The following is a 20,257-nucleotide window of genomic DNA, read 5'->3' on the forward strand; positions in this document are numbered from 1 at the left end:
TCTCAAGAGAATTGTTCCTCTCTCCTTGACAGCTTTAATTGCTTTTAGTGCTTTATATAGATAAAATTAAAAATTTATTTTTACTTGTTATTTTGTACTCTTGTACATTTTTTAGATTATTTTGCATAGACTTTACTCCTGAAATTAATGCTACGAAACAATTTCGCGCGTTTTAGAAGCGAAATGAGTGTATGAACCAAGATGAAAAGAAATATATAAAATATGATATTTCAATTATATGACAAACATGATAGGGAAATATTATACGTAAATATTAACAGAAAAATAGCGTTGGAATTTTCATAATCAGATCATATTTCAATCTATATTCCGATCTAGATTCCAATATTTCTTATATATTTTCAGTAGTAGCTTTTTCAAGCCGCTTACTAGGAATGTCGTCGCTCATTTATTAATCGATATGCTTTTGCCATAGATAATAATATTAACAAAATCGTTACATAACAAGAGCTTATATAATAAGGACTTAAACTTGAAATATGAAAGCATCTACATCAATTTTATCTACGTAAGAATCTCTGTTAAATTAATTAAAGATTTATTACGTATTTTCTCTTGTAAAACAATCTTAAGAGACAACCTGCAAGTACAACAAGTCTACGTAAGTACGAAAGTTTTGCATTAACGCATGTAAACATGAGGATTTTATAACTTCTTTTTTTTTGTTTTATCGTTTTTATAACTTCTTTTATGATTTAGCGGTTTTTTAAAATCTTGCTTTAAAAATAATTTCACCGATAATGGATAAGAAGATAAACAAAAAATTTTTTATAAGATATTTGTGTGTCTGTATATTTTTTCTTTCTAACACAAACATTATAATTTTTCTAAAAAAAATTATATTAATATGATGTAAAATTATATGCTACAATTTTAATATTAATTATTAACATAGAGATATGAAATCATTTAATGCAAAAGTTGGAGAATTGTTGATAAATTATATTTCAAAATTCGTAAAGAGAGATTTTTATTCTCTTGTGTCACGAAACTGTTTCATATATTTTAATTCGTGATGTTCTTTTCTGTCACCAGAGAAAATGATCACCTTAGCATTTTTTTCCTTTCTCGATATTCTATATACGCAATTATAACAGCGTGAATGGAATAAAGCGAGAAATAAATGTCAAAAAAAGTATATAAATATATATGAAGTGTGTAATAAATAGAATGCTTTTACACGCTCAAAAAATCATTTTCCCTTTGTTGTCGATTGCACACATTTTTATGTTAAAAATAGACAGTTAAATACAAATTTTCGATGTCTTTCCACAAAGATCCACTCGTTCGTTCTCTACGCATATCGATGTAAATATATACTTTGATATAATTAAGACAGATACAAGAGCTGTATCGTCATTAAAATTGATGCCCGACTCATTGCTGCGAGTATAATGAACGGTTTAATTAGAAGCGAAATATATTTTGCCCGACGTAAAAACTTATGCGACTGAGTACTAGCAATAGAGAAAATAGAGTTTTGCCTTTGATATTGGCATAACGGTGGTTTTTATAATTGCTCTCCTGTGACGAACCATCCCAACGATATTAATGTATTCGTGTGATAACCAAGAGCAGGTTGGAATATAAAACATTGAACGCAGTTTCCTTCTCAAGGGGGCCGACATAAACCCGTCGTCGCCGTTTGCTCTCGTGGGGCTACCATAAAATTACAAAAGCACCTGCTCCTGTTCGTCTTTATGCCTCGCGTTATCTTTCCAGCCTCTTTAAGTACATCCGCCTACTTACCGCATTCTCACATCGCGAGTGATAAAAAATCTCTTCGGTATATATTTAAGCTATAATTAGTTGATTAAAGAAACTATTTTTAAAATAAAACATTAATACGCATCTAGTATAGTTCCGATTCCGATAAGTTTGTAGATATGTCGAGCTATTTTTAAAGTGAAAAATGTGCGTATATGCGTTTAACTGCAGATATAGCGGTGAGGATAGTTATTGGAAGCTATCGAGGCGTACATGATCCTGACCATATGTCGGAGAATCTTATAAAATATATAAAATTAAATTAAAATAAAAGTGTTTTATGATATTAAAAGCGCTTTATAAGATTTATATTTTACGAACCAATTTAAATTCAGAAGTAATTGTACGTAGATTATAAATAATTTATAGACATATAAAATAATTTTTAATATCTCATTAAAATTTTTATTTTAAAGAAACAAGATTTTAGAAAACTTTTATGACAAGAGAGATTGCTTCTTGTTAACTACTTTATGCGTGTATCAAAAATTTATTAAAAGAAAAGATAACTTAACAAATAATTTCAAATTATCATATTTTTTCCGCAATGTAATTAAATATAATCTGATGTAATGAATATTTATTTTGAAATATCGATAGACAGCAGTTTTTGATATTGGTTTCATACTAACTGGATTGTGTCGATTAAAAGGCTTGAGGCAAATGACGCTAACAAGAGAAGTGCATTGATCTGTGAACACAAACGAATTTGAAATTTTAGACAGAATTCAAGCCATGAAATTATTGCCCAAACTAATGAAATTTTTAAAATTATTTTTATTACAACAATCGTTAAAATTGTTCAAAAATAAATAATATTACTATCTTTTATAAGATAATATGGTAATAATTTCCAAAGAAATAAAATCTCTTTCAAATATATAAATGTCTCAAATATCTAAATGTTTCAAACCTTAAAAAAAAATTCTTCTTAATAATGAATTGTTATACAAATAAAGCAAACGTCAAACTACAAAGCAAAATACAAACCGTTGTAAGAATTGTTAAAATATTTAAAATATTTTTCAATCTTAGATATCTTTCTTTTTCATAATATTTATATAAAAATAAATAACTTTGTTAGTCTTTACAAGCTAACATTTTAACAGACAATGTTTTAATTTACCTTTCGTTAGCGATCATTTTACGTCCGCTCAAATTAAATTTTATATGTAAAGTACAAAATATTAATAATATTGGCAATTTATATATTATGTTAGTTTATATTTAATGCAAATAATTCGAGTATATTATATGAAAAATTCTAACAAGGTGTCATCATTCATATTCCATTGCTGCTTGTTTAATTTTCTCGCGAGTTTGTTGTAGGAAATTAATGACATTAATATAATTTTCCTTTTTGTTTTTATTTATTATTTTGTAAATATACGAGCTATTTAGCTCGTTTATTTAAACGTAAGAAATAATTCATTTAATTGTAATGCCATTAAAAACAATTTAAATATTATTGAAATATAGTTTATTTTTTTAAATTTTATTTAAAACTTATATTAAACTTACAATTAATGAGCGCAAACGAACAATGAGATCATACAAAAGACTTCTAAATTAAAAGTTTGAAAAAATGACATACGTTAGGATACATACACATTTTTAAGATATTTTTTATAAACTAAATTTATTATACTAAAATATTTTTTTAATACTAAATATAATCATATCATTTAGATAATATTTCCTATTTAGAATTATTAAATTCTCAGTAAATATATTATTTATGAGCGAGTTTTTTAAAAAAACATATATCCCGACCACTTTTTTAAACATATATAAATATATACTTAAAATGAGATTATATAAAACCAGGATGCTATGAAAAGCTTATAATAAACTTATAAGCACATAATCTCTTGAAGAAACATTTAAGAAAATTTGAAATTGAAAATTTAATACTTTCGCAAAATATTCTGAAGAAAACGTGAAAAAGAGATCAATTCATCGAAATATATAATGTTCTTCTCAAATTTTTTCAATTTAAATAGCACACATATGTATTTTGATCTGAATTTCTGGATTGTATTTTTTCCGATACTATGCAAATTTCGTTTCTACATTTTCTTTTTATATGTGGCACCTGATGTAACAATAGTAGCGGTGGTTTATTTAAAGATATATATAACGCAATATATATGACGTATGTGTGAAGCGGGGGTAGTGACTTGGCGTTTGATGTATTTTTATGAGTCCGTGTAGATAAAGGTACACATTTTATGTGCATTGATATGGCTTTCTCGTTCAGTCTTATTTTCTGCTATTATTACATCTATGACAATATATATCTAGACAGATATCAACATATCATATGTCGAATCTAACAATCGAAAAATATTGTGCTTTATATAAAAACGAAAAATTTGAATATTGCAAACTTATGCATATAAATGTATTTATTTTTATATATATTTTACAAATTATTCACATTTTTAGTAATAAATTATTTTACGTATGACTATGATCTTTATATGTAGATTATAATATAATTAAATACTCCAGACCTTTAGTTACCATTTATTTATAGTGCAGGTGTCACAGTAAAACTGTATGATTGAAATAGCTTCTGTAAAACTGTTCACTATGTGTCAAGTCGCAATGCTTTTCAAACTAAACTTTAATTGTTTACAACACAATAATAGCAGATATCAAATATAGATATCAAATATGTGGCCAATGTATTTTTGTGACTCAATATATTTTTGGTTTGTTATGCAGCGAGCGGTAGTCTATCATTTCTTTTCTCATATTTTTTTTTATTAAATGGACGAATTGTTGTGTCCATAGACATAGTAAGTATAGACCGAGCATCCATTGTATAAGCGTTAAGTATACGAAAAGAAAGACAAAAGATGTAAGATGAGTTTCTTTCTCTTTTCAATGCCGGAGGAGTGGGGAGCACTTCTCCTCATCTCAATAGGGGAAATGACGAACCGGCGCGAGGAGATGAAGAGAAGTGCTCCCCACTTCTCCGACATTGAAAAGAGAAAGAAACTCATCTTACATCTTTTGTCTTTCTTTTCGTATACTTAACGCTTATACAATGGATGCTCGGTCTATACTTACTATGTCTATGGTTGTGTCAATTAATTGCTAAATTTACTAAATCTCATCTGTAGCAGAATTTAGAAATATGGGCTGTGTATAAAACGTTTTTATCTGAATTTATCAACGTATCTATGCACGCGTGGATGTTAACATCGATCGTTCTGGACAAGACGTAAATCAAGTGTGACGAGCAAAAAAATATTTTTTATCTCTTTTCATATGTATATCGATACAAAGCGCGCTGTAATGGAAATTAAAGTGCGGATAAAAAGAGAAAAAATCTATTTTGTGCCGATAGATATACATATGAAACGAATGAAATCATTTATATTTTTTCTGCTTATATGCAACATCAAATATTTTAATACCAGCCAACAGAAAGAAAGCTACATACATTTATCCTAAATAACAAGTCATACGTAAAGAATATTTTGAGAGATTAAACCTTTGGGCTTCAGTGAATTTGACATTTAAGTTAGATTCTGTGATATCGATGTTATCATAAAGCAAAAGAAAATTATGAAAGCTCAGGATTGATTAAATGCAGATTTTAAGTCAACTGTCATTAATATAAAAAATTCACGTGATTTTTATATATTTGTAGATACTGCGAAGATACCATCTTTTTAGATTTTCGAAGCAGATTATATGTACGCACATATTTTTAGTTTCTCTATTCCAGAAAGAAACTCTTGATTCGTACAACTATCGAAATTCGCTTGCACATTCAGACCGGAATATTACGTAACTGTAGAATCCATGGCTTTGAATTAGCCCATTGGAATATATCATGCATAAGCTGTAGATTCGCAGTGAATTCCAGGATTTTATCGAGAACTATCGCCTTCGCGAATTTAGGCAGAATATGTGCACGCAGTGAAACATATTCGTTCGTATGTGCAATCAATGTGTTGATCATACAATGTCTCTTTTCAAAATGTTAGAAACGTGCGATACAGTATAAAACAACGAATAATAAAAGAACTTAGTTTATAGTCAGTTTTAAGTTGGAGATTTATTATACGAAAATATCGTTATTATTTTACATTAGCAAACATTATTTTCCCAATAATACGTATATGTGTGGATATGATCGGAAACGATAATTTTTGCTTCATTGGTTCACAATCGATAACAGCGAATAGTGTATTATTGCAAACATGTTGAGAGTCAAGCGAACTTCTACGCTATTGATTTTGTACGATGAAAATGCTATATGATTATTTCGGTTCTTTCTAGTTCGGTTCTTTCACAATCAATTTAGAGAAGAAAGATTTAGACACAATATAAATCGATGGAAAGTAATGCACATCTATAAAATCGAAATAAATTACTGCTTACCGATTAAATTGCACAGATATCAATCATAAATATCGGCTACAAATAAAATTCGGAGGAAAATGATATCGAATATTCGTATTTCAATTGCATGTATGGATATACGGTTGCATTTCTGTAGTCATGAAAAATGTATATTTCACAGCTCCATTACATGATGAATTAAGAACGTTACGAATACGTTACGAAAATTTACATACGTGCTTATCCTGTTTAATACAATTTTCAAAAGACTAGAATTGTTATGGAAAATACTTTCGACGATTATTTTTATAGGAAGTCATTTACATCCGATTTAATGGAGGCACTATTTTATAAACGGGCGATTTTTTTGATAATATCATTGTCAATATGATTTTTTCGCTATAACATATCTCATTCAATCTATAATATAGTAGATTAATAATCTTCCTGCAATCTTATTGACATACGATACATTTCCGATATTGAATTATAGAGAATAATATCGTAACAGAATATTTCTCTTAACATTCTTTTGATCCATTCATTGATTTCTATCGGCATGTTTCACTTGATGCTGTGGCAAAGCGCCCATATGATTACGAGAGAGCTAATGAGCTTTTAAAATGACAAAAATTATTAATTTCCTCGACGCTTAATCTCGAGATGCATTTTACATCTCTGCAGCATCCATAGGTTAAACTACTTAACGTCGTTAATTTCCGGGAAGTTACGCATTCGAGGATCAAAGATATTAAAATTCATAATTAAGACAGAATGTTCCTCGTTCGCATTACGAATGTCGCGGTGATTAAAAGCTAAGTTGAGGTGATGTATAATTACCGTGAAATTGAACGTGGGAGATTAAGAAATCAAGAAAATCTGCTAACTATAACAAAAAGCTTATAATATACGTATTTTATTCAGCAAATATATGTAGAGCGCGTAAATGTACGTCCTTTAATGAACTTATAAGCAACACGACTTTTTATATGGAATAACATTCGTTAATTATATGAATCCTCATGTAGGATATAATTACGCTCTTGTACAAGATAATGAGTAGAAATTTACGAAAAAAATAATACAGATAAAAATCGTGGATGAAAAACTATGAAAAAATATAAAATTAGGTTTTAGATGTTTCGTTATAATTTTTAGAGTTTGCTGGAATTCTTTTCTCGTCTCGAGCTTTTTATATTCGTTATCTTATTCCGTTGCGTTTTGGTTTTTATTTTTTTTATGCGTAAGATCTATGTCAACAATAAACCGCTAACTTAACGAGGAACTTGCCATTCATCGACACTCATTAGATTCCATATCGATACATCCTATATATATCTTCACTATTATGATCCTCGTTATTGTTATTATCACCATTAATTCTGATAATGTCATTTTTCTCGCGAAAACGAATACGATTTATGTCTTTTCGAACTGTGTAGCGAGACATTGTTTACGTCATATTGTCTTCCAATAGGAACCAATCAGCTTATAATAAGAAGCAGATCCAGATTCGAAAAATGTTGACATATAAATTATAGACAAAAATCGCAAAAAGTGAACAAAATTGCATATATAATAATAATTTTATATATATATATATATATATATATATATATATATATATATATATATATATGATATATATATTGTAATATATTTAAATTATGTCAACTTTTGATAGCCATTTCAATATTTCATTCAGATCCCATTTGCTTCATCAAATCTCGATAGTTTCCGGAAACTTAGTTGTACAATGTCGATAGTAAGAGGATAATAATTTTCCGATAACGCAAAGAGAACACGCCATTGCAATAACCTTCGAACTTTTTACTCGGGATTAATTCATTGCCCGAGAGTCGTAATTACATCTATAAATAGAGGGTAGGATTAAAGTTTCATCACACACTCGTGTTGGCAGTACATGCCGCTAAACAACTTTTGGATAAGGTGTGCGAACGGAGGCACACGACTTTAGGTTGCGGTTTGGATGTAACACGTGCGTGAAAGTTTTCGCGTTAAATTGGGACCGCACCCACGGGATTTACGTGCAAATTTGTCGAACGCGCTGCTACGATCTTCGTGAGATATTCGAGGAACACACATGCGTCATTGTTTTTACGGGAGGTACGCATCGCGCCGGAATATTAATGAATGTAGGAGTCCCAAAGCATTACATCACTTCCAGATTTATCATATCAGAGTCGCCCTTATGAGGTTTGATTTTAATCGTATGTTAAAGATCCTGAAAACATTGCTGACATTTCGTTCGAAGCAGATTAATTTCTATTACCCGCCATCGAGCATTCTCTAATCGTTTATTTTTACGAATAAACAATCGCTTTGTTTTATTATAAACAAGCATCTCCAAATGTACTTGACTTTTTAATTAATGATGTAATTGTATTTCACATATTCACGTCCGTTAATGTTACCATCCACTGATAAATAGTCTAAATTACTTCATATTGTCAGGATATATAAATATATCCTATGTATATATAAATACATCCTGTGTATATTTCATGTATATATGTATATGGCATATTTATTTGATATTCGATATGATTATTACGAATTCGCTCTCACAATCACACATTGCGTGATTTCTCGCTTAAATTTAAACTAATGTACACATACAAGATATAAAAATAAAAAAAATAAATATGTAAAAAAATGGAAAAATGCTATAATGCTTATAATGCGTACTGATCTCCTAAATCGTATTATATTGATTTCTTGTCATTGAATATAAATGACACTTAACGATAGAAGTGTAATATAAATGAACAAGAGAAATTTAGACCAAAATTATTAAATTACATCTTGTTTTTGTATATTACAAACATTTAAAAAAATCAAGATTGACGTATCTTTTCTATCTCTCAATTTATGTAATTGATATTAATCTAACAATGCCATTTTATTCTACATTTTTATATTTTTAAAAGTGGATTTATTTTACATTTATTTTAATAAAATATTTTATTAGAATATTTTATATTTATTTTAAGTATTATATATTTAAGTATATATATATTATATATATTATAAAATTTAAATTGATATTTTTATAAAAAATTTATCATGTTTCGTAAATCATACTGTCAAGGTTTCTTAAGTACTGGTACGATTTGAGAAATGCTTAATATATTCGCTATCATGCACCTAGTTTATCGCATACAGATTACATTTATTATTCATAAAATGTTTTAATATTAATATAAATATGTTATACTTAATCACTTTATATTGGATATGTTTTGATTTAATAATATGTGATTTATATTTGATTATTAATATACACGAATAAAAAAACAAGAAGCACGAACAGAAAACAAAATACATAAATTGTTTTCAAAAGAGATTTAATAATCAATCAATATTTAATAAATATAATTATTAATTAATTAGTTTTTAAAGAATTATTGTTGCGTCTCGTTTTCTATACCTGGTTCTTATTAATCTATTTTTTTATTCGTGTATATAAATAATCATATATAACATATTAATAAATTAAAAAATATCCAATTAAATTAATTAGTAAATAACATATTTGCGTATATTGTATATCTTTTGTTTGTTGATCATTAATATGTATAAATATACATATGTATATTATAAAAATATTATATTTTTTTAACTTTATTTTTATATTTATTATTTTTTTATTATTTGTATTCTTATTATTTAAATATATTTTTAAAGAAGATATAATTTAAGAGATCAATTGCTTAAATTATATCTTTCATAATATGAAAATACTTATATTAACGAAAGAATTTGCAATAAATTAAATATATAATGTTAAAGATCCAGTTACGTAATTTATAACATTAATTTGTATACAAATTACCAAATGAGTAAAATAATATAAAATATCTTTTAGTGGTACAATTATCTCATAATTATCATTGCTATCTATTTGAATATAATCGATCAGTTATAATAACGCTAACATTTAATGGATCATAACAATGATCTATAGATGCGTAAACGAAGAAGTAAAAGCTTATACATTTAAGCAAAGACAAAATGCTGTTTGAGATTTAATCTTGAAATATTTATTAAATTTCTTATATGATATTTGGATATACATATAATTAGGAAAAACAATGTTGTTTTTGAAAATACACGAATATCTCATTCGCGCGCGTGCGCGAGAAAGAATGATACGATTTGAACGGAATATTCGGAGCGACCAAGAAGCCACAGATTCTCGAGTATTGCGCATAAGAAAAATAAAAGTCGCGTGCAGCATCGACGACGGATTCAGTTGTTATGGTAACATCTTGAGAAAATATCTCCTATACGCACGGAATGGTGTTCATGATTTGGAGAATCGACTTTAGCAGAACTTGACGGTACATATTACATATTTTGCCGAAAACTTTAATAAACCGATAATTGTCATCTAAATTAAACCAACTCATTTAAAGACAAAAGCACAAAAGTTTTACATTTTGTGCACAGAATAAACGAACTGTGTATAAACGAACACATACAAGTTATTTAATTAAACATAAGATGCGTTTGGTATGTGGCGATTTGTTTTCAAGAAAATCGATGATATTTACATGCAATAGTTGACGGATGCACATAGAAAACAATAGAGTTGATTGCACTGGTTGATGCCTACTGTAAATTCACAGAGAGTTCGGACGTGATCTTACTAGTTTGTGTAAAAATACAGGAATCATTCTATCGATCTTATATTTGAACATGTATTTCAATTTCACGAAAGATGTTATAAAAATATAGATTGAAATTAAACATCAATAAAACTTTTGCAATAGTACATCTTCTTCCCTTGCCATTTTAATATAAAAGAGAAAGATTGAAAAATTTTACAAAACTTTTAATGTGTTATAATTATTCAACATATATATTATACATTAACGTTCATTTCGTTTCTTCCTTAATTTTTTACAAATTTTAAGATTTTACTACGTATACGATTTTAATACGTTTTGAGTGTATTGACAAAAGCAAATTCTATTTGGATTTATTAGCCCTATAGAGTGTAATGAGATAAGAAATAAGATTTGTTTCGCTTAAAGGTGCTAGTAAAGATAATGGAAAGTATATAATGGATAACACAATTTTCATAAAGTAGATTTTTCCACAAAATCTTGTATATTGCAAAGTAAAAATTATATTAAAGTGTCGTCAAGTGTGTAATTGTGTTTTGAACGCACTCTATTACTTCAAAACTAGGCTAATGTCGCATGCTTCGATCTTTGAAATGTGTTTAAAGTGATTTTGTAATTAGAAATAAAATTTTTTTGATTATGCAGCATATGAAAGAAAAAAAAACTAATTTTATTAGAATTTGTTATATTTGTATGACAAAAATATATTTCTCCTTATGAATTATGTAGAAAGATAATTAGCTGAAAATATAGAAAATAGGTAGAAACATGAGACTAAAATAACGAGAATAGTGTCTTTAGCGCAGATGTATCAACTTACTTTGTCCCTATTAGAATCTTCAATTAACCGTAGATTGCTTACCTGAGACCTTGACCCAGTTTATCATTCTAAGTGTTTGTTCAATAGATTACTTCTTTCATGATTGTCCTTTTAAGGTATTTAAGCAAAGATGAAAACACAAAAGTAATATTTAAATAGAAAATAAAAATTTCTAAGCTATTTCTCCTAATTAAATAATAAATGATTAATATAAAATATTAATTATTTTTATAGTATAATTAAAAGCTTAGCAAACATGTATAAAAGATTACAGCTCATTAATTACTTTAATTTTTGCATATATTATAATTTTAAGTCACGTGCGCGCATATAATTTGAATTATATGGCGGACATTTTTCGTTTCTAAAATATATTATTTTAATTATACTTTTATTAGTGACTATGTATATATATAATCACTAATAAGTAGAATGTATATATAAATATATATTTCTTTCTATTTATATATATATACATTCTTTCTACTATTATCTACTATATTGTTTCTCTTCGTTGACATTTTTGTATCCGGTTTTCTTTATTTATATACTTCTTATTTTGAATATGGCTATTACATTATTATTAATAAAGGTGAATTTGAAAAAATAAAAATTAATAACCAAGATTTATATACGGTCACACATAAATTTGCTATCACATAAAGTTAAGCTCACCCCGCGTGTCTTGATGCGGTCTCGGTACGAGAAAAAAAATCTATCATTATATAATTCCATACAGATTCAACTTTCTGTGTTCCATTGTTCGGTTTGAAAGCCATCTCTCTTTATTCATCTTTGAACATAAATAGTTACCTTTGCTTCGAAAAGTTATATCTATATGGAACTTTACACTTTACACTTTAAATGTTGGATGGAAAGTTGTAAATACTTATGGAGCCTACTCACATATTTATTTTTCAATTTTTGATATTTTGGGTACTATATATCAAGGTCATATTGGGGTTAACATTAATAATCCAAATATTTATTTAGATTATATTTAAAAAGGTTCATATATATATATATTTTTAAAATTAAGTGAGATATAATCTTTTTCGCAATATTTTTATAATTCTACTTAAAAGAGCAAGTAATTTTATAAATTAATAATAAATATTTTAAATTTATATTTTTTGTTAGAAACTTTAAGGAATTAATTGAAATAATTATTTTGCTATTATTTTTTAAAATAATTATTTATATTTCGTTATTTTTCGTTAAATACATGTGTGTATAGTAAAATATTTAATTTTATCTATCTGCATAAAAATGATTTAATTCTTATTTTATATATTTGTGTGTTTTTCTCTTATAACTTCTTGGGTACGCTTTTGTTTATATTTTATGTAAAATCTGTTATGTTATTATCTTGTCTGTTATTTTTTATGAATTGTTTTTGAATTGTTTTTATAAATCAATATTTATGCATAATAATGATTATTTTTAAAAGAAATGCATATTTGTTTTATCACTGTTGCAATTTTTTTACATAATATTTAAAATATAAAATAAAACAAGAAGCAAAATAATATTTGAAATATATATACTTAGAGTGTCAATATATATGTAAATATGCAATTTCACGGGAGAAATATTTTATTATTATCTTTCAAATAAGAAAATTCCTGATAACTCCTTTAAAATTGTTATTTCTCAATATAACATTTTAAATAAATATTTTCTATATATTTATACTTATCACGATTATGAAAAATGTTTAAATAATATATATTTTGTTTATGTACGTGTACAAGATTACATGTGTTACATGTATTATACATTAATTATATTTAATAAACACTGTATTTTTCAATATATTTATTGAATTACATTGAATGTAATACATATTAACAAATCAAAACACATTGAAAAAAATAATGTAACTTTTAAATGTTATTAATTGGTTATAATAAAAAACATATTAATATTATAAAAATATAGGAAAACGCATAACACTTTTGGTTTTATTAGAAAATCTTTTGAGTAGCGTTTTGTGTTGACTTTTAGCTGATTGAATAAATATATTTGTTTATTGATTTAGAAATAATATATTATTTATAGTAAAAATTTTCAATATTATCGCAAAAAATTTCAATATTATTTATAGTATCGCAAAACATTTCAATTAACTTCGCAAAAAACCTGCAAATTATAAAGTTAAAATAGGAAGAAAGTTCAATTTTTATCAATTTCTCTATTAATATCGATAGTATATTTAATTGCATGAACGTAATTATAATAGTGTAACACATTCCTAATTAAATTTATTATAATCATTATGTCCGTTTTATTGACAAGCAAATTGATCAAGTTAAAATATAATCTTTTCATTTAGCGACAGAATTCGCAAACTGTTAAAATTTAAATTCGATGCTAAACAACGATACAAATAAACTTTGTGAAAGTTGCAGCAGCGCTGCACTGTCGACGTGGCTCACATACGATTGTATATTTAGGCGCGAATCTCTGTACCAGACGCATTGACACGCGGAGCATGTTTGATCGCAACAAAAGTAGTTCAGCAAACGTAAACTTAAAGAGCCCACATCCGAGCTAAATATACGAAAGCGAAACTTAAGTATCTTAATTAAAAAGCTTCTCGATTTGATTCGTATGCAGTATCCTTTTGCCTGATGCAAAAAGCCGATTGCCTGTGTTTATCATGAAAGACAAGATTACGAGACTGTGAAAAAACCTAGACAGAAATAGTATGTAAAAAAATTTTTTTTCGTTAAAATAATATCTTAATGAGAAGTTTCTATTGATACCCTTCAATTCTTCCGATTCAAAACGTATAACATAATAGACAATTATTTAGCAAAGTATCAAAAAGATAAATTACATTGAAATTTTATTCTCTTATAATAATGTGGTCATATTTTTTTCTCTTTACAAAATAAGAAAATTTAAAGTAAAAAAGCAATGCGTATATATATATTTATTTATATTTATATTTATACTATATATTTAACAATTTTTTAACTTATGCATAATACAGGTTGTTTTTTAATTATCGTTTAATTTGTAAACTTGCGTAATTGTGCTGAAAAAATTCTGATTGAAAATAACTATGTCAATTTAAAATCCGCGACAGGAAATATTTTCTCGGAGTTATTGTTCGTTGATATATTAACTTTCGTTCTTGCACGAGGTTTTTTCTTCGAACGATTCTATCTATATATTCTATTTCACATTTTGTTGAAACGCGCATACTGTTTCTTCTTTAACAGAGAGCACAAACATGATACTGAAACTGTCATTCCAGTTATAATAAAATAGGGTAGAAACAGGATTTTTCTCGTGAAAATAGCTTGGTTCTCTTTACATATTACATGCACGAAAAATACGTTAACAATTTGCAACGATATTTCAATCGTTCAATCAACATTTTTAATAATAACATGCTAGGATAGTGTTTGCAAAAGACCAAGAGCACCATCTGAATAATCATCGAATACAAAATGCGACTATGAAAACATAATGCGACTATTTTAATTCACGTCTAAATATAAAGTATAAAGTATAAAGTATGAATGTACATAGCACTTTACTATATGTGTGTTTATGTATAGTACATTTATCACATACACACGCATATATACATAGTTATGTATATATGTATTTTTATGAGTATATATATATATATATATATATATATATATATATATATATATATATATTAGAATATAAGAAGATTTTTTAATTATAAGTGATTTATAAAAAAAGTAAAAGATAGAGAATAATACAAAAATAGGATAATATAGATAGATAGAAAGATGAGGAGGATAATAAAATCGTAAATATTGCAAAAGCAGATGATAGCAGGATTTGAATAATTTCGTTTAACATATGTTGTGTGGATGTTAAAAATTAATTAATATGCAATTTTTCAAAATTAAATTTTCTTTATAAATTTATATATATAAGATTAATTTTCTATATTGTTTTAATATGTTGAAAGGAAGGAACTGAAATCTACATTATACATGTCACTAAAGAAACTATTTAATTTAGATACCTACACTCTTGTATCGTATTTTTAAACACAAGATCTTCTTTGCCAAGTAATCCGACACCTCTAATAATTAGTGGCAAAGGAACGAGTAAGAATTTAGAGTATATTTATTTCACACGTATATCGTACCCATATTATATTGTCATTTATGCGCGAATAATATAAAATTAATCTCTCTCTATACTGTACTTATGTACGGAGCGCTTCGGTTGCGTCGCATCAGTTTCAAGTTAGATTTCAATATTAAAAGAAAGATAAATTAGAATGTGATTAATCTTTATTCCTCTAATAGTTTGCTTAATCGTATTACGATATTTGAAAATTAATTATAAAACTATTGAATATGGGGGAAAAATATGTAAAAGAATGACGATTAATTGAATTTTGACTAAAAGAAAATTAACTCCTTGAGCTGCCTCTTTAAACTATTCGTACATGAAAAAAAATACCGATATAATTCTACACATACATATATATAATCACTATTCTGTATATATAACCATTTATTCTATATACATTCTGCATATAAGATCGCAGTGTTTAAACACATTGAATCATTTATATTCATGGCTGAATGGATATAATGAATAGCTATGCAAAAATCTATAACGTGAATAATAAATGCACATAAATCCATCAAATGTGCATAATAACGTAAATTTATATTGCTAAAATTTTATGAGAATTTTCAAAAACTGTGATGTATATTGAAAAGAAACGAAATATATATACATGAATTTTATATAAATATTAAATATTAAATTTAAATTTAAATTATATAAATATTAAAGCTGTCTTTTATTCTATTTATATAAATTCAGGTAAATAAATATACAAAATCTTCATTTAATAATTAAAAACGCAAAGAGCTAATTTGTAACATATACGTGTGATATCTCAGATAGCCAACTGTTTGTGAGATTATTATCGTGTTGCCAACAATTGTTGATAATAATACGATTGTTGGCAATATGACAGCAATATGATTAATTGATGATTACTTAGTTATTTGTGTAGGATATTTATCTTATTTTGATATCTTTTTTTATTGCAATTCTCTCTCTCAATTTCAACTTTACTTTTATAAATATCCTCTTTTATAAATATTCTAGTTTTAGAATTAAGATACTCGAATGAATAACACTTGTCAATTGTATCTTTTTTCCACTTCTCACAATGTATGCATTTCAAGAATCGATTGAGCTATCGCTCTTATAAAGTTCATCAATTCACCTCGTAAACACAAATTTTAATCTGTAAAAACGAATTTCTTTGAAAATAAGATTCTCAAGTTTGATAGAATTCCCAATGAGTTCCGATGTCAAATGTCAGATCTATTGACATGAGAGATCTCTATGATTTTTACGTGGTGAAATGCGACGATTTTCACATATTTTTTCGTATTTCTCTCTCTCCCCCCTCTCCCTCTCCCTCCCCCTCTCTCCCTCTCTCTCTCTCTCTCTCTCTCTCTCTCTCTATCTATCTTTGCAACTTCTTAAGAGAAAATCATTAAAAAAAATATATATGTATGTAAATATATTAGATTTTTTCTTAAAAACTTTTTTGATTTATTCAGCGTGTACTTACGGGATTGGTGCTAGCGGTCGGAGCGAAAGTTGAAAATAGAACAAAAGCGGAGATATAGTAATAAGATCAGAAGGAGAGGAACCGCGCCGGCCCGGCACCGCGACGCTACTGACGACGGCGTCGATTTCACCCGCGCGAGAATGAACGCATCGTCCGCCCTGTGCGATCCACCACCACTTACCCTCCGTAACATACATAGAATCAACCCTTTGTTGCTCTCTCTCTCTTTCTCCCTCTCTCTCTCTCTCTCTCTCTTCCTCTTTTCCTCTTTTCCTATGTAAAGTACAAATCGAGAAATTCTTTATCTAAACTACAATATCCTGTCGATATCCTGTAATTTTACATTCGTCGAAATGCGCTGCATGATCCGTCACAATCAGTAAGGTCTGATATCGACATGGATCGATATTGGCTCACTAAGCGAAAGATCGTTTATTATCGTAACGGTTTAGACTTCGAAAAGCTCGTTTGAAAAGCTAGACTTGGAATTCATTTGAAAAGCTATGCAGCGAGAGCGATTAATCTAGATTCTTGCGTTTATGCCTTCTCGTAGCTCTTTACAAACGATCTTTGTATGAAAAATATATTTATAGCAATATCAATTTCATTTATGTATATATGTGTACAACTATTTTAGTTTTTTATTTTAGTTTTTTATATATATATAAAATATGTTTTAGATATAATTTTTGTTAATCTCTCTATTATCTATATATAATTATAACCTCTTTATTATTATATACATCTCTATTGTATATATAATTTTGGTTTAACTTTAATATGGAGCATAGGAAGACCATTATTAATTAAAAATATATATTTGTAAATTGCAAGTTTTAATGCAATGATGATAACGTTGCTATAACAGATTAAATAAGCTTTTACATAAATTTCTATTTAATAAGAGGATTATTAAATGAATAATGTACTTCCTGTTTTTCTTTAAAAATTTATATTTTTCATTTGATTGTTTTTCTTGGCTCTTTAATTAACAATGAATAAGCTTGATATTATTATAAGTTTTAATACGTCAATCAATTCAAAGCAAGAACTAAATTAATACTATGGTTGAAAGCGGGAATGTCCAATAATGATATTCAAATAATCTTTCAACAGAAAACGTCGTTATTATGCGCGTCAACAAAGCGTTATAATGAATATTACATCTATGATGCTCACTGAAAGGATCATAATGCTCAACTATAGAAGCAAGTTCGTCAAATATTAATAAATGTACATACTTGATTAATTATTAGCTTTAATTAAACCTATTAAATAAGTCATTTCTGTAACTTGTATAATTATATTTGTTAATAATTACAGTATTGATAATAATTAATTTATTAATTTATTGATAATTATGTTAATTGTAAATATTATAAGATAAAGTGTATGCAAATGCTTTTATACAAATCATTTCAAATTTTTTTAACATAAATGGTTAATAATTTTCGTTTCGTTTATCACTGATACAATATAACAGTGTGGGTTTTTATTAATTTTAATAATAATACTCTTCTATATATAATACACTGCTACGATAGTAATGTATTTTAATGAGGTGTAATATTATGTTCTAATATTGTGTTTAATCTCTTATGATTAAGCTGTCACGAAATTCTGTTCCACATTCCCTATTAATTTACGACCAATATTATTACAATAACTAATTAATTAACGTAGCACGTATAGAGATGTTGTACTTAATTGAAAGTCTATTTTAGATTGAAGTCGCTTAAGTGGAATTTCCAAAGAGTCAATAAATTTAAACATGTACGATAACATGCATATTCATTATTAAGGATAAAGACAATATGTTTGTAATAAAGTTTTGTGTGTGCGCAAGTCCTTTTATAAAGATACATACATAACTCAAAAGTGTAAAATCAATACAGAAATAATATAAAGAATCTCAAGAGCTATTTTCTTATAATGATATGATAATTTCATTTTTCTACAGAGTTTATATGCTTAAATTAACAGCCTTTTCTAATTAATATGATTTGTAAGGAAACATGTATTTTTCGCAACAGTATTTTAATTATCGTTCTAATATATTGGAAAGATAAATCGCGTTGTGCGTAAATGGTCGGAAAGGGGAGATTTATATTTCAGCAGTATTACGTTTTCCTTCTCTATAAAAACGTATTTCCGTTTTATAAAATCTTTCTACACGCCTTCATACACTTTCCTATATTCCATATTACAGATATGGTGTAGAGTAATTTATTTTTGCTATGATTTTCAACGATCATATTTTGAGTTGTTATGCGATGTTGTATCTGGAAAAACATATCCAAAAAATTGCAGTCTATTGCAGAACGGAATATTTTAAATAACTTAATTTATCGCTTTTTTCATCCATTTTTTTATACATTTATTATGTCAAATAATATACATGATGTACATTCATGAGAAAGAGTTAAAGGATTATTGTGATTTTTGTTTCCTTATACGTTACATTTTTTAAATAATGCGATAGAGAATGTAGAAATTTATGAGAAATATGAAAATATTTGTATACAGAATGTTTCCTATTTCTATATATAGTGTTAAATTTGTAAAGTAATATTTGATTTTATCGGCAGATTTACTTGTCTTTCCTTATATTTGTCTTCTCACTTACATTCTTCACTTACATTCTTATTTATGCTAATGAAAGACTTTATCAGGTTTATAACTATCAAAAACTTTATAATATCTCGAAATACGAGATTCATATCTTGTGAAATTTAAAACTGAAATAACTTCTAAATATAATTTTATAATAATTTTTGTAGAGGTCAAAAAATTGTATTAGTGCATAAAAATATTTTTAAAAAAAGCAATTACACTTTATGATGACATTCATGTACAAGAATGTGAAAGTAACATAGAAATGTGAAGCATTTAAAATTATTTTTGTTTGTAACATTTTTTCTATCTCCAATCGTTTTAGAGATATAATTCTGTTCAAGTGCTTAAAACCATACCTACATATATATATGTATAAAAATTTGTGCAATTTGATTTTAACTTTACAATATAATAGCA

The 20,257-nt window shown here is 26.8% G+C and overlaps 2 protein-coding genes across 4 annotated transcripts in view; one reads left to right on the forward strand and one right to left on the reverse strand.

The window, feature by feature from the left end:
- Nucleotides 1–20,257, forward strand: part of LOC145977468 (neuropeptide CCHamide-2 receptor) — a 158,498-nt gene that overhangs the window by 86,607 nt on the left and 51,634 nt on the right. The window lies entirely within an intron of this gene.
- Nucleotides 1–20,257, reverse strand: part of LOC145977043 (neuropeptide CCHamide-1 receptor-like) — a 50,419-nt gene that overhangs the window by 14,116 nt on the left and 16,046 nt on the right. The window contains exon 2 of one of the 3 annotated variants that reach the window (XM_083108684.1): nt 2,421–2,479. The exons of 1 other annotated variant lie outside the window; for it this stretch is intronic. The gene's annotated coding sequence lies outside the window, so the exon portion shown is untranslated. Of the gene's footprint in view, nt 1–2,420; nt 2,480–17,224; nt 17,346–20,257 lie in introns of those variants that run through there. One more of the 3 variants, XM_083108682.1, reaches the window with a different exon arrangement.

This window comes from Camponotus vicinus, unplaced genomic scaffold (assembly GCF_025532165.1).
Source record: "Camponotus vicinus isolate PSW18456_S1 unplaced genomic scaffold, iyCamVici1.0 SCAF_9, whole genome shotgun sequence".
Classification (NCBI taxonomy): Eukaryota; Metazoa; Arthropoda; class Insecta; order Hymenoptera; family Formicidae; genus Camponotus; species Camponotus vicinus.